This window comes from Pantherophis guttatus, chromosome 1 (assembly GCF_059756535.1).
Source record: "Pantherophis guttatus breed Tessera chromosome 1, ASM5975653v1, whole genome shotgun sequence".
NCBI classification, from domain to species: Eukaryota; Metazoa; Chordata; class Lepidosauria; order Squamata; family Colubridae; genus Pantherophis; species Pantherophis guttatus.
In genome coordinates, this window is record NC_142063.1 from 264,854,828 (window position 1) to 264,881,701 (window position 26,874).

At 36.7% G+C, this 26,874-nt stretch overlaps 1 long non-coding RNA gene across 2 annotated transcripts in view; it reads right to left on the reverse strand.

The window, feature by feature from the left end:
• LOC148116842 (uncharacterized) overlaps window positions 1-26,874 on the reverse strand; it is a 40,967-nt gene that overhangs the window by 11,295 nt on the left and 2,798 nt on the right. Inside the window, exons 4-5 of one of the 2 annotated variants that reach the window (XR_015732572.1) lie at window positions 22,690-22,838; window positions 12,383-12,592 (exon numbers count right to left, since the gene is read on the reverse strand). This is a non-coding gene — a long non-coding RNA (uncharacterized LOC148116842). The remainder of the gene's footprint in view (window positions 1-12,382; window positions 12,593-22,689; window positions 22,839-26,874) is intronic. The other variant, XR_015732573.1, reaches the window with a different exon arrangement.

A 26,874-nucleotide genomic window follows, 5' to 3' on the forward strand; every position in this document is an offset into this window, starting at 1 on the left:
AGAACATCTCTTCCAGACATCCATGCTGACTAAATCCAGCACGGCCCATTTCAACCACACTAAAAAACCAACAGATGTTTCTGCTTTTCCTTTCTTTTGGCCAATGAAAATGTGTCACATCCATGCCAAATTAGCATCCTTTCCTTCTGGGGAAAAAAAAAAGTTCAGATTGCATAACCTTTTTCTGAAAATGATTCAGTTTACTGGATTTAATTAAAAACAGTAATTTGAGATTTATACATTCTTGATTTAAGATAAAAATGTTACAGGCTGTGAACTATTGGAATCTAGACCCAACACAAATAATTACTCAAACTTGGCTCCGGCAGCATGTTATACTAAACCAAAATATCAACTGTTATCTGGTGATTTGCAAAGTTGAATCTCTTTTGTTCAGTGGTTCTTCGGGATGTCCTATGAACCAACAGAAAATATACCTGCTCTTCTATGGGAGAGATAAATAAAAAACAATCCCTGAAATTGCTCAGATCATTGAGGAATATTCCCAATTCTCAATAATTATAAACACAACATTGGAAGGTAAATAAAATAATACAGCAGCCTTTAGTCAAATTTAACTCTATATAGAAAAGTAAGTGGGGAAAGTAAGGTTCTACATTTAGGCAAGAAAAACCAAATGCATAGGTATAGAATAGGTGGAACCTGGCTCAATAGTAGTAACTACAAGAGGGATCTTGGAGTCCTAGTAAATAATCACTTAAAAATGAGCCGACAGTATTTTGCAGCTGCCAAAAAAGCCAACACAGTTCTGGGCTGCATAAACAGAGGGATAGAATCAAGATCATGTGAAATGTTAGTACCACTTTATAGTGCCTTGGTAAGGCCACACTTGGAATACTGCAACCAATTTTCGTTTTCACAATATAAAAAAGATGTTGAGACTCTAGAAAGAGCGCAGACAAGAGCAACAAAGATTATTAGGGGACTGGAGGTTAAAACATACAAACAATAGTTGCAGGAATTGGGTGTATCTAGTCTAAAGAAAAGAAAGACTAGGTGTGATATGATCATTCCTATATCTAAGGGGCTGTCACAAAGAAGAGGGGATCAATCTATTTTCCACTTAAAAACAGGACAAGAAGCAATGGATGGAAACTAATCAAGGAGAGAACCACCTAAAACTAAGGAGAAATTTCCTGATAGCACAATTTATCAGTGGAATGATTTGCCTCCAGAAATTGTGGGTGCTCCAACACTGGAGGTTTTAAAGAAGAAATTGGACAACCATTTGTCTGAAATGATATAGGGTTTCCTGCTTGAGTAAGGGGTTAGTTAGTTTAGAAGACCACCAAGGCTCCTTCCAACTGTTATTCTGTATATTGTCTATATATGGAAGTGTTTTTTTTCCTGGGTGTTTTCAACTTCCAAGTGTAACCTGTAGCCCTGGAATTCTCTGGTGGCCTTCCATTCTGATTCTGCCAATTGCCTAATATATTTTCCTCTTCTGATGCTATGATTTATCATAGTCTAACATGCAGGAATTCCCATATTTGCACTGTGCTGGGAATTAAATACAGAACATGTGTTAGGAACAATCTCCCTAATAAAATGAGAAATTAGACATTTTAAGCATACTTCCCAGGAATTCTGCTCAAAATTGCTGTTAACATCTGCCAATAACAGCAGGCAACAGCTATTTTGGGCAACAAACCTGAGGATGGGATGGCAAACATTTGTTACCCTTTCTCCTAAAGGTTCTACTCTGACTTCTTGCTTCAAATCACAGGTTTGACCAAGAAGAAAAGAGCATTTCAGTTTATAGGGCAGTGATGGCTAACCTTTTCCGGACCGAGTGCCCAAAGTGTGTGCGCTCGAACCTCCCAAATGTAATGTGTGCACAGCCCCCGTGCATGCCCCCCACCCTCCGGGCATGAGCATGGGGCTTCCTGCATGCACACCACCTACCGCGTATGCACAGCAGAGACCCAATGACCAGCTGGCTGGTGGGAGGGGCACACGCATGCATGGCAGAACTGAACTGGGGCAACAGCTAGTGTGCCCACAAAGAGGGCACTGCGTGCCACCTGTGGCACATGTGCCATAGGTTCACCATCATGGTTATAGAGGCTAGAAGAGAGGGAGAAAATTAACAAACTTCAAAAGTTTTGTGTGGGTCACCAAGGGGGCTGTTTCATTTGGAGATATCCTTGCCCCATGTTTACTTGTGGATCACATTTTTCCATCATTTAAAGGAAAAAGCTATGATTTTGAAAGTGCTAGTAATGAGTTAAACTTACATCTGCAAATATCTTCAATAACTTTCAAGCCATCAACCCAACAACCCAGCAGTTTGTGTCTATCCAAAAAGCACCGTATGCGAATTGATCACGCAGGTGCCATTTTTGCACTGTTATGCTTTCTTTGTCAGCATGTTATTGGGATTTTGGCTTCGGATCATACTAAAGTCGCAACAGAGCAACTTAAGTCATTCATGTGGATTTCACATCAAGGTTACACATTTCCATTCATATGGAATTCATTCAAAATACTGTCTGGCAGTTCAGTATATTTTCTTAGCTGACTTAGTGCCAAAAGATATAATCCAGTTGGCCTTTCTTTTATGTGGAGGAAAACATGTTAATGTGGATCACATGTTCAATCAGAAGCGTGAGGATATCTCCTGGAAATGGACAGATTTTGAACAATTGTGTCAAAGGTGAACCCGGGGTGGGTGGACCGGTCCCAGAGGTAACAAATGATGAAAGTAGCCTAGCATTGTTATGATATCATTCACACATATGAAAGGGGGAGATAATAATGGTACAGCACCACTCCATCATGTTGTTTAAAGCTTTGAATTCTCTGGACCCCCCTGAATAGTTGCATCCTAAACCTGAGAATAAGTCACTGAAAGATAAGTGGTGCAGGCAATAAAGTGGGGAAACCAAACAGAAAATGCTAAGCTCTATTTACTAATAAAACAATATAGTTAAACTTTCTGTTTAAACATATTCTCTGTACTCAAAGGTTTCCACAAATTATCCTCATAACTGATACAGGGGCTAGTTCCCTCGGTGTAACCTGATCAGTGGAACCTCAATCAGTGTATGTTCATCTTTAATCTAAAGTGTATTAGAAAATATTGAAAATACGCAACACTTTTGAAAATGAGGAAAGGATAGCTAACTATTTTACAAGTTAAGGTAGCAAAAAATGGAAAACTTATTTGACTTCCATTTCAGGAAAATTTATGGCTTAGTAGTTTATTCAGAAAGTTCGCATTCAAGAACGCTTTCTCTAGCCCTGGCAAAGATCGAGTATCCATAAGAAAATTAGGTATAAATATATTAATCCTATTTTTCATATTTTCTGTTACTTTTTGCATACAGTAAGAATGACAAAAATAAATGGAGATTAAATACCGTATAATTGCAGTGATGTCTCCAAAAGTTACATTGAAAGTTTTAGGAGGTTTTTTTTTTATTAGTAGTTATCATCATAAAATATATTAGGACATAGAAAAACTTTATAATTTATTTTGAATATTTAGCAGTCACAGCTATGGACAATCTCTCACTGATCTTGAAAAATCTAAGCAGGACTGGACCCGGTCAGTTCAACAGGTTAATATATATATATATACATGTAAGCTATCAGAATCACAGTTGACTTGACAGAGGCTTTCTCTTTATCCATGGTTTAATTAAAAAAAAAAAAATTCTGTGAATCTTTTCCAGCATGGTTGTTGGGTCCTAGTACAAGAGAATCAGCAAAGTATACTGAGTGAATCACACTCTGGCTGTAAGGAATCATAATATATTTCTGTTTACCCAGCTCAAAAGATGCAGAACTAAAGAGAAATGCATGCTGAAGGTGAAATGCAAGGAGGTTTCATGAGGGCGTTCCTCGGCCATAAATCTTGGACATGAAGCTAGCAGGACAAATTATCTCTTCACAACTAGATGAGCTCATGGAGATCAGCTATTTTCTTGGAAGATAACTAAACACCTGGCAAAATCACTCCAATTAAAACAGGCAATTAAAATAAAGTATGAACACTTATCTCTGAATTTCCTACTCTTGTTATGGAATGATCTACAGATAATGAATTGATGCTTAATTTAAAAAAGGCAATGCTGGGAAGAATTTGGGCAGTAGAAATGATGAGAAGACACTATCTCCTAGTCTTATGATAATATTGAATTGTTTTCAATTATAGCATGTTTTTAATATTGTTCATTTTGTGGCTTGCTTTTTATTGTATGCCACCCTGAGTCATGTTGTGAGATGGATGGCTATATGAATACGATGAATGAATAAATAAATGAATAAATGGGTAAATATTTTCAACATCTTGAGGACATTTAGATTTGCAACTTTTGTTTCTCCTTTTCTTTATATAGCTATGTTGAAATTAACCGATGCTTCAGATTTATCTTACATTGATGGGAGACAGAAGATTTTACTTGACCTTACTTTCTTAACTTTGAAAATTAATGTTTGCTTTCCTGTGTATTGATGATATAAAGCAGCATTACAGTACTGTTATCTTTAAAAATTGTACGTGTTTATTAATCCTTTTATTCTTAATTGTTATTCTAACAGTTAACAGTTTTCCCACCTCTACTTAAGGTTGGGAGAGAAATTTGTGATGCCTGAGTCATCTTCTATAAGAGGATGAAATAGACTAATATCTGCATCATGGTTTGGATAAGGAAGCCATCAGGTTCATACAACACAGAACAAAAAAGTTAGTCCAGTCAATCTCTGTGAATACAGGCAGTCCTTGACTTATGAGCACAACTGAGACCAGAATTTTGGTTACTAAGCAAGGCAATTGGTAAGTAAATCATGTCCATTTTGTGACCTTTTTGCCATGGTTATTAAGTGAATCACCTGCAGTTAAGAGAATCAGAAAGTGATTAAATGAATCTGACTTGACTTTGCTTGTTGGAAGATGACTGGGTAGATTGCAAATGGGAATCTTATGACCCAACTATCGTAAATACATGCCGATTGCCAAGCGCCCAAATTTTGATTACATGATGGTGGGGATGCTGTGATAGTTATAAGTGTGAGAAAAGGTTGTAAGTCATTTTTTTTCAGTGCTGTTGCAACTTCTACAGTTTTTTTGTTATTTATATTATTATGCTTTGATTATTTATTTATTATGCTTTGATTAGTATAATTCTTTTAGTGGTTACAAACGTCAGTAAAGTTTTTTGTTTGTTAAATCTTGTTAACCTGACTATTTTAAAGCCACACTGTTTAGGAACAGTGTATAAAGATGTGCAAAGTTAAATGTACCCTGAAAAATTTTAGCTGTACAATTTGGGATGAACACCCTTCAAATGGTGTGGGAGTAGGAATGGATTTCCCGAGAAAAATTGCAGACTACAAGAACCAGGAGCACTACTCAGGTGACCCGGAGGACACAGGTAAACCTCCAAGTGCTTCAACTACACTCTAAAAGGATGCAAATTACCAGCTGTCTGCAGGGAGTATAAATCAGGGGTAAAATCCAATTTTTTTTACTACTGGTTCTGTGGGTGTGGCTTGGTGGACGGGGCAGGGGAAGGATACTGCAAAATCTCCATTCCCACCCCACTCTGGGGCCAGCCAGAGGTAGTATTTGCTGATTCACTGAACTACTCAAAATTTCCGCTACCGCTTCTCCATAACCTGTCAGAACCTGCTGGATTTCACCCCAGTATAAATCCTTCCATTCACCACTAACCTGACAGGGCTGAAGAAGCTTCTTGGATGAGAAGTGAAAGATCTTCAAAAGAAAAAACAAGAAAGTCTAATTGCCTCCTGAAAAAGCACCCTGGGACACTCTGAAGAATTCTTAAGAATTAGGCGATTTCTTTCACAAATTATGATTTATTTCTTTCCCGTAACCTGCTGTCAGTTTCTGATAATGTCATCAGAGGCTGGTCAGTGATGTAGTCTTTATCAAAACAGCTCTTTCTAACCTAATTCATAAAGAAAGCCCATCCTATAGAATGCTCTCGAATTCACAATACAAGAAAGCAGAAAAAAGTCCTGGAAGAAATTTTCTCTTTTTTCCCCCCAAGTTTCTTTTATCCTAAATGGGAACATTTTGTGTCGATTCCATTTACTAAGTAAATGAATTAGAAAACAAAAGGAGACATGGCAAAAGATTAATTGGTTTATCCAGAACTTTGAAGTTCAAAAGTGTATTTTAATTTAAAGTTTGATTCAAGCCATATATTATGCAATTTGTGAAGCAACTAAAAGCAAGCCATCCAAGAGTTTATCCTTTCAGCCACACCAAAAGGCTGACATAAATTCTGCATATTGTGCTGATAAACTATTCCATATTCTTTACAAAGGCCAGCTATGTTGGTGAAATCAATCCTTTGTTCAAACATGTCCCAGCAATGCACTTCCATTGCAGTGTTAGTTCATGGGAGAAAGATTTTCCTTGCCTCATTATTTTATTGAAATTTATTAGGCTCACTCCATCCTTCCTTATATATTGCCAAAAAGTATTAAAATTGAATGAGCTATATCCCAAATACCTGTTGTACCTATATTGTATTATTATTTTTTGTATTTTCTGTATTACACCGAATTTTCTGTATTAGACTTGAAATTTTGGACTTAGAAAATTTAGAACTACGCCGCCTTTGGTCTGACCTAAGCATAGCTCATAAAATCATCTGCTACAATGTCCTACCTGTCAATGACTACTTCAGCTTCAACCATAACAATACACGAGCACACAATAGATACAAACTTAAAGTGAACCGCTCCAAACTCGATTGCAGAAAATATGACTTCAGCAACAGAGTGGTCAATGCCTGGAATGCACTACCTGACTCTGTGGTTTCATCCCCAAACCCCCAAAATTTTAACCTTAGACTGGCTACTGTTGACCTCACCCCATTCCTAAGAGGTCTGCAAGGGGTGTGCATAATAGCACCAGCGTGCCTACCGTCCCTGTCCTAATGTTCCCTTTAATTGTATCCATTTTATGTATTCAATTCATGCTCACAGTTATATATATTATCTAATACGTAATCGACAAATAAATAAATACATAAAATAAATAAATCTTAACGAGAGCAATCACTGTGCTTTTTAGATATATACTGAATGAAATCAGTTAAACAAGCAGCGTTTTTTAAAACGATCAGATAATTTTGCCCGCAATATGTCAAAAAGGTTAAGTGCATTGCAGGACATGTAAGAAACACCATTAACAACTCAGTACTGGATATCATTGCCTGTTATTTCATTTCAACTGGAGTTTCCAAGTAAAAACACTTTTAGTTTTAAACTTGTGTTTGAGAGTAACTGTAAATGCAATTGAAAAATAGAAATGGAATACATCTTCACTGCAAATAATTTCCTCCCTATTTCAAGATAAGCAAAGGACTCGGAGCGCCTTGAATTCTCTTCTATTAGACAGACATAAAAGACACAAAAATTGATTGAGGAACACTTGTGTTTCTCTTTATAACTCTTTTTTTCTTCCTCTGCCCCTATGCTTACCCACACTGTTGTCAATTATTACTGTCAGAAGAAGTCTGTTATTATGTGCTGGTAGAAGTGAGAGTGTCTATTCCCTTATCTTTAAAGCTGTATTTTTTACTGTGTTATTATTTTGAGCTGTTTCTGTCTACTAATTAAACTTTCAGTTTGAGGTTTTAGCAAAACTCTTTTTGTAGGGCCTGCAGGTTTTAAAGGAATTATAACTTAGCAGTACTTCCCAGGTCAATTTACAGTGAAGAATTGGGCACTGGGCTACTACAGGTATATATAGTTTCAGTATAATTTACTTTGGATTAAAAGAGAAAGAACAGGTCAGTTCTGGATATACAGTATAAGCAGGCTTATAAGACTGCTTATCCTTCATTGTTTTCTGTTGGGATTTTCTGTCTCGTGTACATTGCTTCACTCTGACTCCTTGAGGCAATGCCATGAAAGAATTTTCATCCTAAATTCTACCGTGATTACAAAGAGAGGGTGTGGGAGTGATTGGTTAGAGAAAATTACAGGTGTCTGGCTCTAGTTTGATGATTTTAGGCAGGTGGTTGAAGAAAATTGAGTTAGAACACGTTTGAACTGGGTGGAGTGAGAAATAAGATGTGGCCAGCAGAGTGGGCTGTAGTGAGATCTGTTAAGCCTATGCATATCTGAGAACAATTTTTATTTATTAAATTTGTTTCCTGCCCATCTTGTCACAAGACAACTCTTAGATATCTGAGAACAATAGTAGCTAGCTGAGACGGGTCTTATGGTCATGATTTTGATGTGCTCCCATCACTCAAGATTTCCCAAGCAACTTCTGCAGTGACCCATGTCATTTCTCCAGAAAGATTATCTCCTTGACCACCCAGTCTCAAATTACTGTCAGAAGGGAAATGAAGGACATACCAGGTGACAAACTGTGAGTCAAGAAAGAAATGACGAAATTTAAGGAATATCAGCAGTTTTATGGAGTTAGGAGAAACCAGTCCATCTAGCTTAACTATTTACTACTCATGCATCTTTGTTGCTCATTAGTCTCCTCCCTATTTAACTCATGTGCTTGAGATGATTCTGCTATTAAAGCAGGGAGCAAATATATTGTTAAAGATATACTCTAAATACAGGTAAAAGGAAAGGCCAATTGCGTAGTGTGAGTCCCATTAATAGTGGAGCATGACAGGAAGCAACATTTTCCCCATTGTTTTGCTTTGACAGAAGGGCAGCTCTGGGTAGTGGATATTACAGAGTCAAGTTGAGTGATGAACTAGAATACGTTTCAGCTTGCAGAAAGAATTTAGATTAAAACTGCATTTTAAATTTTTTTCAAAATTTTATTTTGCCAGAAATTTTTAAAATGGACAATTATTTCTTTCTTTCTGGAAACAGAAATGAGCACTAATGAAGTTTTATTGTGTTGATACATTTGTATTTATTGATGATCCTCTTTTGCCCAAAATTTAAAAAGCTAATTGATGGTTTAGCAACATCAGAAAACTGATTTTGTAGCCCCCAAAGATATCATCTGAGATTAAACTAATTAAATCTCAGATGATATCTTTGAAGGCTACAAAATCAGTTTTGTCTAGAAGCTAATTCATATTGGACTGAGAATATAGTATGTAAAGGTGTATTTCAGATGATTAATCTGATTTTATTTTTAAGTATTAAAATTAAATATTTAAGAATACTGTTATTGGCAACAAATATGGATAGATATGTTTTACCTAAACTGAATATTTGGAATAAAACAATTTCTTTAAAAATGAATAATTTTGCCATAGGTGACTTATACAATATGACATACAACAATCTATTTGGAAAATATAAAGTATGTTTTAAGAAATTTATTTTAGGAACATCTTATTGTCTCTCTTCCTTTTTTGCAATTTACTTTTCCAGAACAGTATTTGTTTTATGTTCTAGATACTTCAACGGCAATTAAGAGAGTGCTCATGCCAATATAACAAAATTGTTAACTAGCTAACTTGAGAAAAGAATATAAGTCTTATAATAAAAACTTAAATCTGGTCAATGAACATGTTCTTCTCTAACCAGCCAGTAGTTTTTATCCTGAAACAAATGAACTTATTTGCAACTGACAAAAATGAGATATCTCTTCTAAATTGTAAAAGCATCTGACTACCTTGGAAAGTATAGAGTTTCCACCTCATATGTTCATTCCAATCTGACCTGGAATCATTCTAAACTGATGCTGCGGGAAACCTATACTTCATAATATTAAAACAGTTATTGTAGTCTGGAATGTATATTTTACATCAATTAAAAGGAATTGTTATTTTAATCATCTGCCCAAAAATGTGCTATGGCAAAAGCTCAGCTAAAATACTTTTTGATACTAGCACGTGGACTACACCGAGTGCTAGATTTAGTATATTAACAAGCCTATTACAACAACATATAAATATGAATACAAAATTAAACATTCAACATATATAAAGAATCATGGAACTGACATTCAGTATCTGAATGTCAATGATTATATACCATCTGTGTATATAATCAGATAGAACTATATGCTTTTATGACAGATATTACAAGGACACCAACACTTCTGCAACAGTTCAAAGTATCAGGCTCTCTTTCTATATCTGAATGAATTCATAAGAAATGCAAAGAGAGGACTATTTAAACCAGGGGTATCCCACCTTGACAACTTGAAGACCTGTGGACATCAACTCCCAGAATTCCTCATTGAGATAAGTTGGTTGGGGAATTGTGAAAGTTGAAGTCCACAAATCTTAAGGTTGCCAAATTTGGACACCCCTGATTTAAACACTTTGACTAACTATACCAATTTATATGTGGAAATTCTGGTGCTCTCTGTGTTTGGTTATTTGCTTGCAGACACTTCATTACCCAATGAAGATAATATCAGCAGTTCAAGCAAACACAGATGATGCTATCTATTTGGGTAATGAAATGTGTACAAGCAAACAACAAGAGAACATAAAGAACTCTACAGTTCTTTACTGTACAAGAACTCTGAATTACAGATATTCTATTTGAATATATATTTTCCCCAATAGTTAGGTAAACAGATTTGAAATGTCTATGAAATGGCTTGTAATTATCTAACATGGCAAGTAAGAAAATAAAAGACCAGTACTATATAACATACATCAGCTTTTGTGGAGATTTTTCTTTTCTTATTCTTTTCTTTCTTATTTCCTTGTTGGTATGTATCATTTTATTTTTTAAAACATGAGATATAGTTGTACAGGCTGTTTGCCTTCCTACTTGATAGCTTAGTGGAATATGATCCAAAAGGAAACCTATTGTAGGTTTTGGAACAGCAATGATTTCATCTCCTGTAATTCTGTTTGGCTATGCATCAAATCACCATTCACTTTGGAGGAAACCTGGAAGGCCTGTGGAGAATTTACTGACAAAGAGCTATTTATAGTTTAGGGGTTACCTTGCACTCAGGCAGAAAGTGTTTTATGATCTTTATCTTATGAGGTAAGCAATAATTATACCCACTTTAAAAAAGGGTGAATAAAGTAGTTTGTCTAAGGCCACCCAGAAAGTTAAGAGCTGACCTGAAATATGGAACTTGGTTTGTTTGGCTCAGCTTCAATTCACTATTCATTGACCATACTGCCTTGTCAATGCAAGTTGTGATTTGCGGCTGCAGTGACAACTATAAGATACCTCTGAGGAAATCTGACCCTGAGCTCTACAGTTAAACTAATAGCAGTGAAGTTAATTGACCAACTTAGATTAGCTTGTGATAAGCCTATTCAATGTGTATGTAATTTACTCCTGCTAAACTAAGGTCAGGAGTTTAACCTGCATCTTACATACAAAGGGTCCTAGTTCTAATTTTTGATATTTCTGTTTAAAAGAGATAAAGAAAACATTTCAAGCGAGAGACTTCAAAAATCTTGTTTTTCTGCATCCACACAGAGGCAGCAGGAGTCATGTGGGTTGGTTCACAAGGCTGTTTCATTTAAATATGAAGTTTAGGCATTGATTGACGGGTGCCAGGGAACTTAGCTCAGCTGATAAACCTAGATTTCACACAGAGAATGTCCAAGTTCAGTTCTTGGCATCTCCAATAAGAAAGTTTGGGTTACAGGAGTCATGAAATATCTCTGAACGAAAATTGGAAAAGTGCCGTCAGTAAGGTTAGACAGTGCTGGATTCTCTATAAATAGGAGGCAGTTTCTAAGTGAGGAAAGCTTTTTATCTCCCATTCTCCATCATTTGAAGGATTTTTTTCCTAGCCTAACTCATGTTGATGGAGAAGAGGGAAAAGATCCAGCTTTTCAACCATCTGCCACTTCTTTCCTCTGCATCTCTCTTACACCCAAGGTTCTTTTCAAAAAGTAAGTAGACCTTCTTGCTGAAGGAACTGCTGATGATGCCAAAACCTGTGATTAGCTGGTTCATGAATGAACTCTCTAGTTAGTTGGTATACTATTCTTAATTCCATAAAAAAGTTGTCTACTGGATTTCCCCATCAAATAACAGTTTTGCACTAAACCCAAGGCCAAATGAACAAAATGGAACCCCATGAAGTCATTCAAGTCTGAATTGGGAAAGTTACTACTGTATGTGATTTAGAGCAGGAGTGTCAAACTCACGTCATGGCATCAGGTGACGTATCGGGACTTTTTTCTCCTTTGCTAAACCGGGCATGGGCGTGGCTAGTGTGTGACGCATCCGGCCCGTGGGCCAGGAGTTTAACAGCCCTGATTTAGAGCTTTATAGCCCTATAGAAAGAAGGACACTACACCCATAAAATAGCTATGTTGCTTTAGTTTCTCTATGAAAAGGAGGATGGGCAGAAAGTGGATAGAGTAGAGTGGAGCTGAATGATTGATGGGTCCACCTTCTAACCACAGGAGTCATAATGGTGAAATACACTTATCCAGTCATAATGGTGAAATACACTTACCTTCGCTACCGGTTCGCAAATGTGAACTCGTGTGCACCTCCATTCATGTGCAGAGCCTTCTGTGCATGCACAGAGGGTCAAACACGGGACGTGATGATGTCTGGGCAGGTGGGCGAAGCCTCCCGCCACCGGCACTACTGGTTCGCCTGAGCCGAATAGAATCAGCTGAATTTCACCATTGAGTCATAGGTCTTAGCATCCTCCCCAGAACTGCAGGAAAATAAGCATAGTGACAGTACTGGTACTTATGATGTGCCACCAATTACACCAACATCTGTAATGCATGTCATCTATTATTTGTGCTGGTAGAGCACCTGATCTCTTCCTTCTGCACATATTACATGCCACTCACTGTTCTCTCTGCCTTAATGGAAAGAGGCTGAATGAATACGCCCTCCAACATTTGTAAAGGTTCCCATTTCACAAAATCTCTCTGTCTGAAATAGGATAAATTTATTTCCATTACAGAGGTATCAATCCTTGCCAATGAGGAATATGTGTATTTTGGCAATTTTGGGGTATTGTTCCTCTGGATTTCTTTTAAAACAATAAGCCATCTCTGATATAATAGCTAAGCTAAATGATGGAATAGTCCTTTCATTTTTCAGCTTAAAAAAGAAAAGACTGGCACATTTACAGCAGCATTAGAATATTTCTTTTTCTGGCACTTCCTGGAATAACCATATAACATAGCTTTCATCTTTTGATCATTCCTGGAAGTCCTGAATGCAGGAAAAAAAAAATTCTGCATCAAGAGTCTATTGCTGCTATAAATATGCCAACCTTTTAAAAATTTAAAATAAAAGTGGAAGTGATTCCTGGACTTCTTTATTTAAAATCTTAAAAGATGCATCTCCAGCAGAAATTTTTTTGAATGAGAAAGATGGACACTAGACAGTTTTGGGGTATGATTGGCATCTGTTCCACTACACATTCCATTGGCATGAAAACCAGGGGTGAAATGCTTCCGGTTCGGATCGGACTGCCCAATCTGGTAGCGATGGAGGTGGGTGGTTCGGAGAATCGGTAGCAAAAATCCCTGCCCCCTCCCTACATGCCCAGCTGAGCCACACAATCATCAGAGGCTTTTTTTTTTTTACTTTTAAAAGCATTTTTTCTACAACCTCTTCAGCCAAAAAATGCTTTTAAAAATTAAAAAAAAAGGTCTATGATGATCGCGCAGGTCAGCTGGGATCGTCAAAGGCTTTTAAAAGAAAAAAAACCCTTTTTTTTCTTTTAAATGCCTCTGACGATTCAAGCTGAGTTGCCTGATTGGCAGATGCTTTTTAAAAAAGCCTCTGCCGATCAGGCAACTCAGCTGGGATTGTTAGAGCCTTTTGAAAACATTTTTTTACAACCTCTTCCCCGAAGAGGTTGTAGAAAAAATGGTTTTAAAAGTAAAAAAAAAAAAATTGGCCACACCCACCCGGTCACATACCCCCCCCCCACCAAGCCACCTCCACAGAACCGGTAGTAACAAATTTTAGATTTCACCACTGATGAAAACCCGTAACCATTCCCAAAGGAATCCATAGTGACCACGATCTGATTCTGGGCTACTGCATGAGATGGATTGTTCCTCAGAAAATTAGTAAACAGGTTGAGCAAAACCTGGGAAGCTTGACTATATAAGACTGAATCCTATTACGTTGAAAATGAAAACCATAAAGAATATCCAATAGACTCGTTTTCTAGTAAAAAAAATGTCAGGGTATTGCTGCAATTAGAAGTATTATATACTATAATTTGAGTATGAGAAATAAATTTGAAATCGTAGATCAGAAAATCCTAGTATATTTTAAGGGATATAGGAATGATTCTTTACATGTCTTTTAACTGTTTATTGTTTTATGGGGGGAAGGTATTTCTGTATGCTGCCCAGAGTCTAATAGAGTAGAGTAGGCCATAACAAATTTTAATAAATTAAAATTGAACTGAATAAGAAAAAAATATTTTAAATTACAAGAAAATAGATTTGTTTGATGTCAGGGGAATAAAATCCTAACAAGCTGTTCTGTGATGGAACAAATTGCTTTGGAGGTGATAATTCCTTTATTAATTGGACTCGTTGACCTCCAGGGTCTTTTCAAATCTTCACACAATTATTAATAATGTGTAGAAGCAGAAAGAAATTGCTAATAAGCCAAAATTTTGCTTCTAATTTATTTCGATCACAACTTATCCACTTTTAAAAATAGGATTTTCACCGAAAACATAAAGATTGTGTCGAAGGTATGCTTATCTCCATTCTATAGGAGAGTACGATGGGCAACTTCTTTCCTCCCACAAAATGGTGGAAGAGTACTTGTCCTGCTATAAAAAAACAGCCCTGCTGAGAGCACAAGAAAAGCTTTGTTTTGCTAGCAGACTCCAGAGCCAAGAAGCTGATGAGCAACTGAGGAACCATGTGGAGACTGAGATAAATCTTTATAACCATCTTGCATATACTTGTGCTCATAACAATGTCTATATACTGAATACATGCAGACAGACACATATTAGTGTTACAGCAGCTCATTTGATAGAAAACTTAAAATCTAGGGTGAAACCATGTGTAGTCACCAATACATTAGCGCCAGACAAATCCGCACAGATTCTTAATAACTCTGCTCGCCAGAAACTTGAAAGTTTCCATAATAACAGAATTAAAATCAGTTCAATTTTCATGCATGAAACCATTCTGTTTACTGCCTGAAAAGAAGATTAAAGCTTAGCCCCCGCACTGGCGCTGAAGACACAGTACTGTGTATCAGTGAAATTTGAGAGCTCTCCCAGAAATTCCATTGGCTTTGTGTGTTCAGCACTGCTGGACTGAAATATGTGGGCTGAACCATATTCGGAATGCTACAACTCAAACCTTGCCAGTGCTATGTGTCTCCATGCAATTCAAAAACATCTGAAACTTCCAGGAGTGGAGCACTTCGAAGTTGGGGAGCTGGGGACAAATAACCATAATTTAACAAGAATCATCTGCACACAGAAACATTTGCACAGTATGGATTACAACCCATGGAGTCAAATCCATTATTCCGTATCCAGTAATTTAGCACGTTCTGTGTGTCTTAGTACATTGCATGTACCTCCTAGTTGGTAGGAGGCATGCAGTAGTATTTTGATTTACAAGACTATCTCTAGATTAGAGATCTATGTTGCCTAAAATAGAATATGCATTCTTGAGTAAAATTAGCCTTTGGTTGCAGTCGTGGCAGACAGTCCATAATGGGCTCAAACTGACTGATACTATCCTTATAATTTTCAGGAGATGCTGGTAGAAGAGAAGACTGCTAACATAGTCTACAGCTTCACAATCTTACTAAAAAGTGGTATGTAGAAGCCTTGACTGACCAAAATCATAATAGGCAACAAAGGGCCTATATCTATGTATAGTATATACAGTATATAGTATAGTATATCTATGGACCCATCTGAAGTCAACATGGCATATGGAAGATAGCAATAGCACTTGGACTTATATACCACTTCATAGTGCTTTACAGCCCTCTGTAAGCAGTTTACAGAGTCAGCATATTTTCCCCAACAATCTGGGTCTTCATTTTACTGATCTCAGAAGGATAGAAGGCTGAGTCAACCTTGAGCCGCGTCAGGATCAAACTGCTGGCAGTTGGCAGAATTAGGCTGCAATACGGCATTCTAACCAGTGCTCAACCATGGCTCTTTGTTGATTGTGATATGAAATATGAGAGGATATTAAATAAATAACCAGCAAAAAGCAGTAATTAAGGAAATGAAAATACCACATGCCTACGAAACAAAGAGAAAGAAGAATGATATAATAGATATAATAGATGTGAATGAAAAAGGTCTGATCTTGTGGAGTTAATGAATAACCATAGAAAAACCAATGCACAGGTATAGAATAGGTGGTACCTGGCTCAATAGCGGTAACCATGAGACGGACCTAGGAGTCCTAATGGACAACTATTTAAGTATGAGCCAACAATGTGATGCAGTGCCAAAAAAGACAATACAGTGTAGGCTGCTTCAACAGAAGAATAGTATTAAGATCACATGAAGTATTGGTACCACAATATACTACCTTGGTAAGAACATACTTGTGGTCACCATGATACAAAAAAGATGTTGAGACTCTAGAAAGAGGTGCAGAGAAGAGCAACAAAGATGATTAGAGGTCTAGAGGCTAAAAATATGATTAACAGTTGCAGGAACTGGATATGTCTAGTCCAACAAAGAGAAGGGGTGACATGATAGCAGTTTTCTAATATTTGAGAGGCTGTCACAAAGAAGAGAGTGTCAACCTATTTTCCAAAGCAACAGATGACAAGACAAAAAGAAAAAATGTGACAAAAAAAGTAGCAGATAAGGGAGATCCAACCTTGAACTAAGGACAAATTTCCTGACAATGAGAACAATTAAACAGTGGAATGGCTTGCTTTTAGAATTTGTGGTACTCCAACACTGGAGGTTTTTAAGAAGAGATTGGACAGACATTTGTCCGGAATAGTACAGGGTGGACAGAGGACTGCACTAGAAGACTTCCAAGGTCCCTTCCAACTCTATTGAGGACCCAGATTGTTGGGAGCAATATGCTGACTCTTTCAACGGCTTAGGGAGGGCTGTAAAGCACTGTGAAACTGTATATAAGTCTAAGTACTATTGCTATTATTATGGATTCTGTAGTACTTGCATAAAAGTGAAGACATGGGAATAATTAAGAATGAAAGAGTTAAGACATATGCCAGAAACAATGAATTGGTGTCATCTAGTTCTTTGTGAGTGCATATGAAAGTATGAATCCATTACTGGTAAATATCATAGTATTCCCAATGAATAGTAATAAAACCTGAGATCAGGGGAAAATGTGCAACGTGTTGAATAAATGAGATCTAGGAAGGAAAAATATTTTGCTAGATGACTTGAATGATGGATGAGAACAAATAAGAGATCAATTGGGCTATTTGGTGACTCTAAAATAAATCAGAATAATGATTTTTTTAATGGGTATCTGGTTAGAAGATACGTTAATTTCAAATGCATAGTTTAAGCAGAAGTTGGTCCATACATAAATATGGCAAAACGAATGTACTGTACATTTGAGTCCATGGGAATTCAGCAGCAGCAATAAATTTGAATAAATAAATACATCTAAAACTGATTTGATAATTTATGAGGGAATTTATAAAAGATAAATCCTGAATGTGGAATAGATTTTATTTGATTAGGAGTGGAACTAGGCCTAAAAAAATAAACACAGAAAAAAAAGTATAAGTCTTGTATAATAATGGAGATAGGTTACTCTCCTAACAGAATTAAAATTATGTTAGTATGAGACAGGAGTGTATTGATTTATGCTAGTGAGAAGGACAAAAACATGCTTGATAAAATGATGACGTGAAAGAGGATGTGGATAAGGAAAAAAATGGACATAATGAAATGATTGCTACAAAAATAAGGACAAGAGAAACACTATACAGTGCAAATAGAGATAATTGCAAAAAAAATAATAACCAAGGGCAGCAGAAGCCAGTTAAGATGAAGAGGTAACTAATATAGCAAAGACCACAACAGTTGGTTTAACACGGAAGGGAAAGGATAACTTGGGTGCTGGTCATGAAGATTTTTATGGCAAAGCATTTTGTCCAGACTCAGCAAATCTTACAAATCTTGCAGCTAAGGTTGCAAATCAACATCAAATCTTTGTTTATAATCTTGATTCGTAGGCAGACATTGTTTTCTGAAAGCAAAAATTACCAGTTCATCTGAATCTAGTTAACTACATTTGGCACAATCTTAGGCTGGAAGTTTCCAGTTTTGTCAAAGAAAAGTGGCACATAACAAAATAAGAGAGTCCAACCCCCTGCTCAAGCAGGAAACCCTACACCACTTCAGACAAATGGTTGCCCAATCACTTCTTAAAAACCTTCAGTGTTGGCGCACTCACAATTTCTGGAGGCAAGTCATTCCATTGATTAATTGTTCTCATTGTCAGGAAATTTCTCCTTAGTTCTAGGTTGCTTCTCTCCTTGATCATTTTCCATCCATTGCTTCTTATCCTGCCTTCAAGTGCTTTGGAAAATATCTTGACTCCTTCTTCTTTGTGGCAGCCCCTTAGACACTGGAACATTGTGTCACCTCTAGTCCTTCCTTTCATTAAACTAATCATGTTTAAGAATTTAAGGGTTGTCTCTCCTTGTGCTTGTAACAATAAATACAAATTGGTCCTGACATGATGGTAGAACAGTTTCATAGACTAATATCCAATACAGCTGCTGAAAGTTAAAATGATCCCACTCCTGTCCATTTAACAGACCCTTCATGTGTTTAATTTCAACAAGTTGACCTGCTGTCAGACATAGTAGTTAAATCAGTATATGTAGGTAAACAATCAATATATTTAAATTTAATTAATATAAAAAGCAGTAGCATCCCCATGATCACATGATCAAAATTCAGATGTTTGGCAACTGATTCATATTTATTTATTTATTTTTTTCCATGACCTCTATTGATTTCTTTAATGTACATTTCAGCCTGTGGATGTTTCTCCTTCCAGCACTTCATCCTCAGAATTTTCCCAAATCTGTGCTGGCGTTTTTAAAAGAACACTCAGACGTTCTGATGGGTTTCATTTTTTTTCTTCTTCCTCCTCCTCCCTCTTCCTCTTTCTCCTTTTTAAAAAAAAAAAACTTCTCTATCTGTCCTTCCTCTTACTCCCTCTCTTTTTTTGAGCAATATTTTCCCAAGGTGAAATAATTTTTTCTCAGAATAGCAAATTCTACGTGTATTGAACTAGTGAATATACAGAAATCTTTATTTTTTATTTTCCACTTGAAAGAGTTACATTTCGTATAAAAAAAAAAGTTTACAGATAACGGTTTTTATTTTATGATTTTTTTTCAGTATAAAAGTTGCCTTGATGGCATATAATATTATTATTACATTATGAGATGCATAACTTTAACGCTAATAGCTTGTAGAATAATTAAATGTCAGTATTGAAATCTTAATCTTTAGCCGAGTCTTGTAGATATGAACAATCCCATTTACCAAGCATGTATTTTGTATATTGTTGCATTGTACACTGCAGCTAATAAGCCAAGGATACAACATTAGATGCGTGTACTCTTTCTATAAACCACAGACTTCAGAATGACAAAGCTCTCAATATGGTTTAGTATTTGCTAATTTTACTACACTCTTTTTGTTATGTATATGTAGAAAGGTCATAGGGATTATAAATTCAATTTGAGTAAAGTTTAAAAAAAGCATATATTTTATGATAAAGGGCCTTTAACTTATGATGACCAAAGCACTGATATTATATATTTGCTGTAAAGAGAATTATAAGAGTTTTATTTTTCTGATATTAAAAAGTTACTTAATAAAGACTTGTTTCCATTAAAAAAAAAAAAAAGGCAACTGATTCATATTTATGACGGTTGCAGTGTCTCGGGTTCATGTGATCTTCTTTTGCGACCTTCTGACAAGCAAAGTCAATGGGGAAACCAGATTCACTTAACAATTGTGTTACTAATTTAACAACTATAGTGATTCACTTAACAAATGTGGCAAGAAAGGTCGCAAAATGGGGCAAAATTCACAATAAATGTCTCATTTAGTAACAGAAATTTTGAGCTCAACTGTGGTTGTAAGTTGAGGACTAACTATAATAATTTCTAAGAAATATTTCTCCTGATCAATTTCAATTTCATATACACATGCATTTTGTAATTGCCTTTTTTCCAACCTCAATTGCCATAAGCAGGTGCATATACATAAACGCAGCCAATCTTGCATCTATATTTATGGTCTAGAACAATGATGGCTAACCTTTTCCGGACCGAGTGCCCAAAGCGCGTGGAACCCATGCATGCCCTTGCACATGCGTGCGCGAGCCCCCTGCACACACCCCATGCATGTGCGTGAGCCCCCACATGTGCCCCACCCTACGCATGCACGCACAGCCCCCCCACATGCCCACGCACATGCACATGCGGCCCCACCACATGCCTGCCCCACGCGCATGCGTGGCAGAGACCTGATCAGCTGGCCAGCAGGAGGCGCATGTGCATGCGGGGCCGAGCTGAACTGGGGTGACGGCTTGCGTGCCCACAGAGAGGACGCTGCATGCCACCTGTGGCATGCGGGCCATAAATTCACCATCACGGGTCTAGAATGTATTGGCAACTTTTCTACAGCTGAACACATGCCATAGGCTCCTCTATCTTGATCCCTTCTATGGAGCTATTCAATATTGCACCCATCCAACCAGAATTGCAAATAAAGGGCCAGCCTGGTAAGATGTACGAGTGTACTGGGAAGAAGATCTCATCTCAGCACACAAAAAATCTCTGCAACTTCAGGCTATTTAGTCCCTCTCTTCTCATTTCCTTTCAGCCCAGCTGAGCTCACAGGATTGTTGCTATGGGGAAAAACAGGAAAAGGGAGCATTAGGCACACTGTCTTGAACTCCTGAATCAAAGCATGGGATATGATTCTAACATTTCTTCATTCTAACAAAACATATATACAGGACATGGAATTCACTGGCAGATTATCTTGGATGGCCCAAAACATTGTATTTCTCCAGGAACTATAAATTCAGCAGTATGTTGAAAATTCTCAATCATCCAGATAGAGTTGAGTCATAGCAACTGGACTTTTCTTTTCATTTTGAAATGTTTCACTGCTTATCCAAGTAGCTTCTTCAGTCTAAGCAAGTTGGTTAGGGGGAGCCTATATATGTCTTCCAGGGTGGTTTCATTTCCCACTTAATCTGAATAGGTGAGTAGATAGAAAGTCATTAAGAGTAGTTGCTCCTAAATCTTTTCACCTAGGTGAGTGATGAAGTGTGACCTCCCTGGTGAACTTGTGGTCTTAATCTTCCTGGGGATTAATGCAAGAGCAACATAAATGGGAGAGAAGTTGTATCTGAGGCCTCCATTTCTATTGAGGGAAGGATTTTCAACTCTGGCATAAATGGTTGTATCAAATTTTTCTTTTCTGGAGTTCCTTTCCTGGCTTGTTTATTATGAATTTATTTATATCCTACCTTTATTAGTTTTACTAATAATTCAAGGCAGCAATCATACCTAATACTCCTTTGTCCTATTTCCCCACAATAACAACCCTGTGAGGGGGTAGGATTGAGAAAGAGTGACTGTTCCAAAGTTATGCTAGGATTTATTTATTTTACTTCATGCGAATAGAACACAAAGGACATATCATGTCCTTTAAATGTAGCATCACCAAAAATGCATTAGTTCTATAAATAATGCCTAATGCTTTTTTTAACACGATAGCATTCCACATAACAAGAGGAAGTTATATGATTTGCATGCCTTCATTCACTTTGTAAACTTTACCCAATACTGTCACAAATGTGATTGTTCCCAATGGGAAAACATTGCATAAATATTTATTGTTTAGCAAGTAAAGAAAACATTTCCTGTTTTTCCTGCGCATATGCTGATATAGTGGTATAAATTGCCAATCCAAAGAGAGGGCTAGTTTAAGGGATCAGATGTCCACTAAGGAAGGACATCTGATCCCAGGATATGACAAGACTGTTTTGTATTCTTTAGGTTGTATCATGAATTATATGGATTTGACATATTCCAGTGAATCAAGATCCTTGGCACCAGTAATTTTATTTTTTGGTGCATGAGATTGATTCCAGAGTTCCACTGAATGGTGAAGAATATATGAACATTTAGACCAGAAACCTTTCTATGACACCAGAGCTTTCACAAACACAGTCTCCCAATTCTAGAGTCCATTTCCCCACATATCTTCTGATAGAACATTCTAAGGAAGCATTAGTATACATTTGTCCTTAATTTCAACCTAGAATTGTCAGAAACATGGCACAAGACACAAACTGATTGGATCTAAGATTTTAAAAAAAGCAACATACATTGTTTTGAAAAATCAAGACATTTATTCTCAATACAGGTAGTCTGTGATTTACAACCATAACTGAGCCCAAAATTTGTGTTGCTAAATAAGTCACCCCATTTTACGACCTTTCTTGCCACAGTTGTTAAGAGAAGCATTGCACTTGTTAAGTTAGTAACAAAATTGTAAAGTAAATCTGGCTTCCCCATGAACTTTGTGAACCTTGTAAGGAGGTCACAAAAAATGATCACATGACCCCAGGACACTGCAAACATCATAAACATGAGCCAGTTGCCAAGTATCTTAAATTTTGATAATGTGATCACAGGATGCTGGAGCTCTCGTGTGGAAAACGGTCATAATTCACTTTTTTCAGGGCCGTTGTAACTTCAAACGATCATTAAACGAATGGTTGTGAAGTTGAGAATTACCTGTATGTTAAAAAAAACTACTGTGCAGCATGATTTCATACTTGAAATGGTCTTGAATTACAGCCAAGTTATGTTGATGGGTCTTGTAGTACAAGTTGCATTTATGTTTCCATCATCTCAGAATGACTGCAGCTGATGTTCATAGAATTCTGCGAAAAGAGGATATTAGGACCAGAAAGTGAAGAAGAACAAGTTGGAAAAACCAGGTGAGTCATTATATTCCTTGAACATGACTGTTCCCAGTTTCCAAGTATGGTCTGCATATCATCATCAGGACCAAGTCAACATTCTCTTAATAGATTCTGCAGAAAAAATTGTGTCATTTTACATCATTTGATTCTTGTGATCTTGATATGACTGCTGACTGGTGGCAGCTGGGAAAAATGTAGAGTTGTCAATTCCTCTACATGTCATAACATTAATCGTGTATAAAAATGATTACAAAAATGATTATAAATTCTTGTTATCCATATTTCTCAGAAAAGGAAGCATTTTTTTGTGAAATCTATAGGTGCTGAAGAAATGAAGCCTCAAAGTATAGTATCAGGTTACAAAAGTAGAGTAATGAAATAGGCAAGGGGTTGGAAGATAAGGGCAAAGAGCCAACTAGAAATCATTGTAGGAATTACAAATGAACTCTCACACGATCAGGCTGTGCAGAGAGGAGAATGACTTTGACAGCCCAGTGCCAGATAGAGGTGAAAAGGTCAAGAAGCAAACCCAATAGATCTGGAAGAAAAAGATTGCAGTAGTCAAGGCAAAAGTTAATGGAGCATAAATAAGAGGTGTTTCTTTCCTTCAGAAGATAAAGCAGAATACTGTGTTTTTTTAAGTATTGTAATTCAATCTTTCCAATTCTTGCTTTCCGTTGCTATACCATTGCAAATGAGACATAGCAGAGCAATTGCAATGTTCAACAATATGACAAAGTAAATACCCATTCAATCATTTTTAAGGCAAAAATCTGTAAATGAATTATCCCAGAAGAATATCACAATCTTTCTAGGTATTGCAGAGAGAAACAGCTGATATATAGCAATTTCCCCCCATTTAGCATGTTTTCCCCTGAATGTTTTAATCAAAAGAAATTAAAAGCAGTAACTAACTTCTTGCCAGCAGGGCAATTAACTCCAGGTCTATAGATACCTCTTATTCAAGAGCTGGCTTAAAGCACAGCCCACAAACACGAAGGATCAATAATGCAAATGGATGAAAGCATCATCATTGCAATTCGAGCTGTGCCAGTTTTGTATGCTGTATAACATCACAATGCATATAGAAAAGAGGCAGAACTCGTATCACATCAAGACAATGTTACTTTCAGCATTTGCTCTTCCTTGTAGACAGCACTGTTGTCAACCCAATGAGAAAAAAACCAGAAAGTAACCAGCAATCTGAGTTGCTAATAAGGCAGGCAGAAGAACATATTTAACTGAACAAATGGAAAGGAAAAATCTCAGAATTATCAGCCATTTTGGCCATCAGTCCACATATAGTATGGAGGCTATTAGATTGGGAAAATCAACCTTATAGATCATTATTTACAAGAAAATGGGGGTTCAAAAGCTATAATTGCTTGGGGCTTCTCTGAAGACAATAAATTTGGGTAATGTATTTTTTTGGCTTATTACTTTTTTACTGGCTATTACACGATAGTTTAAAACAATTAAGTTAATTTTACTGCAGTGCTGCATAGCTGGGAGGCACATTTTTTATTATAAAAGCACAAATTCAGATGGTTTTCCTTTACGAGTTAACTTAGTGAAGACTATGATTATATATTAAGGTGTTCTGGATGAATGACCACTGAAACTGCTATTAGGGATAATTGCTTAAAACTATGACCAGAGCAATCAGTTACCTATGGAAAAAGGTCTTTTATGAGTGCTTAGAAGAGTTTCCATATTTTTTTTAAAAAAAAAATCCTTACAGGTATATTTAACTTCACCTGCTTTTATGCAAGAACAATGATTTCAGCAACTAGAGGACTAGGTAATTTTTTATCTGGCTCGTACTGTTTTTAATATATTGTACATACTCACAAATAAGCTGAGAATTTTAGGTGCCAAATTCACCTCCAAAATTGAGATCTGCAAATTCATGAATGGGCTTATCCATGAACATATACAGTAATACCATTTTGTTGTACTTGCATATGTCAGCTTATTCATGGATGGCACATTTCTCATGGTATTATTTTAAACAATTGGAAGGTCTAGTTATCTGCAGATGGGCTTATACACAAGTATACACTGTAATATTCATTTTTGAAAGTAATTATGCAGCACGTCTCTAAACAGATGTACAAGAAAAGGGATTAGGTAACCTGTATATGGTTTTATTACAGCTCCAAGTGCCTTTCTTGTTGATCTTAGTGGTTAGGCTAACAGGTATTACAGTACAACACTTCTGAAGTATCTGTGCAGCTCAGATGGCAAATTGGTTTCCCCAGTTTAGAAGGAGGAGGATTTCCTTATAAAACTACTGAAGATGTTTAATTACCAGTTATTATTATTACTTTTTAAAATCCCAACTACTGACAAGAAGGCTTGCAGCTTTTTCCTATTCTTTAAATAATAAGGCCAATAGTGCCAAAAATGGTTTTTCCCAGTACAGTGCGAAACATGTTTATTGGCCAAGCGTGATTGGACATACAAGGAATTTGTTTCTGGTGCATAAGCTCTCAGTGTACATATAAACAGTGGTGGGATTCAAATAATTTAACAACCAGTTCTCTGCCCTGATGACCAGTTGGGTAGGTGTGGCTCGGTGGTCATGTGACTGTGTGGGCGTGGCCAACTCAACATCACTCACGACGATGGGTGCTTCGCCTTAGCTGTTACAATGTAATAAGGGTTAACCATAGAGGCAGTTTCTGTAAGCAGGGCAATAAAGATTAGGCTAGAAACAACACCAGAATGTTTCCTTCCTGCCTTCCTTACAGGATTAGCCCTGTAAAGTAGAAAAAAACAAAATAAGATTTCTTCCAGCAACCGTTTCTCCGACCTGCTTAGAAAGTTAACAACCAGTTCTCCCGAATAGGTACGAACTGGCTGAATCCCACCACTGCATATAAAGTAATATAAGATATCAATCGTAAAAAATAAAAAGAAAGATGAGAAGGATAATATTGTTAGACATAAGACAGTTCTGTGGGAATTAGGTGTTCAACAGTTTAATTGTATTAATTAAATTGTATTAGCAATTTAGTTAATTTAATTAAATTAATACTTTGCAGTACAAGGCAAACTATTTAAAAAACCCAATTGTCATAAAGGTTTATACACCAACTGCTCCTAGTTTACAGTAGTGTCTTCCAGCTTGTGTTAGTTCAAATGTTGTGGTCCAGTTTTCCTGCTGTGCTTTACTTTCTTCTAGGCTACCTGTTAAACTTTGCAACAGCCACTTAAATCAATGGCTACTACCCTGTAATTCTCTAATCTCTGCTACAGCAACTGCTAAGAATCAGCCGTAACAGCATAGTAGTCCTAAAAAGTATGTAAAATGTCATACACCTTTGAAAGCTGGCAGAATTTTCTTTTGTTATTTTTCTTTACTTGAGCTCTAAACCTTTCTGCTTTGCTTTTAAAAAAAAGAAGTTTCACCTCATTTCATCTTTGAGCAGTTGGTTATTTGGCAAATGGGGTAAAGATCTTTTACCTGAAGTGATTGGTTTTCTTTTTTAAAAAAATGCCTATTGGAAGAGTAAATAGACTTCTTGCAGTTTGTACGTTAGGCAAATATTATCGCTATTATACTATGCCCAATAAGAATTGCAGAGGGCCTTAAAGAACCAAATCAGGAAAAATACAAGAAAATATTTTTTTGTTTTTGGTTTTTGTACCTGCGCATGTGTGCATTTGGATGTTTTAATTTTATTTAATGTCATAGGTTGTATGCAAGTGTAAGAATCTCCCCTAAAAAGGAAAGCAATTGCCAATTTGAATAGAAAGTTGGCATGGCACAGCAGCAGGGGAATTGTGGGGTGGAGGTCTGTAATAGCCTGAAATCTGGACTGAATCCTTTGTAAGCCACTGCCAAAGGGAGGTTTTTCTTAAAATTGGCCTCAGGTTAACGTGCTAGAGCAGTTTAAGAAGTGTACTGTTTATAGAAGAGACATGCTCGGAGTACTATTCAGACGGTTTCTGTGCTTCTTTCCAGCTAATGCATTTTTGTCTACTTGGT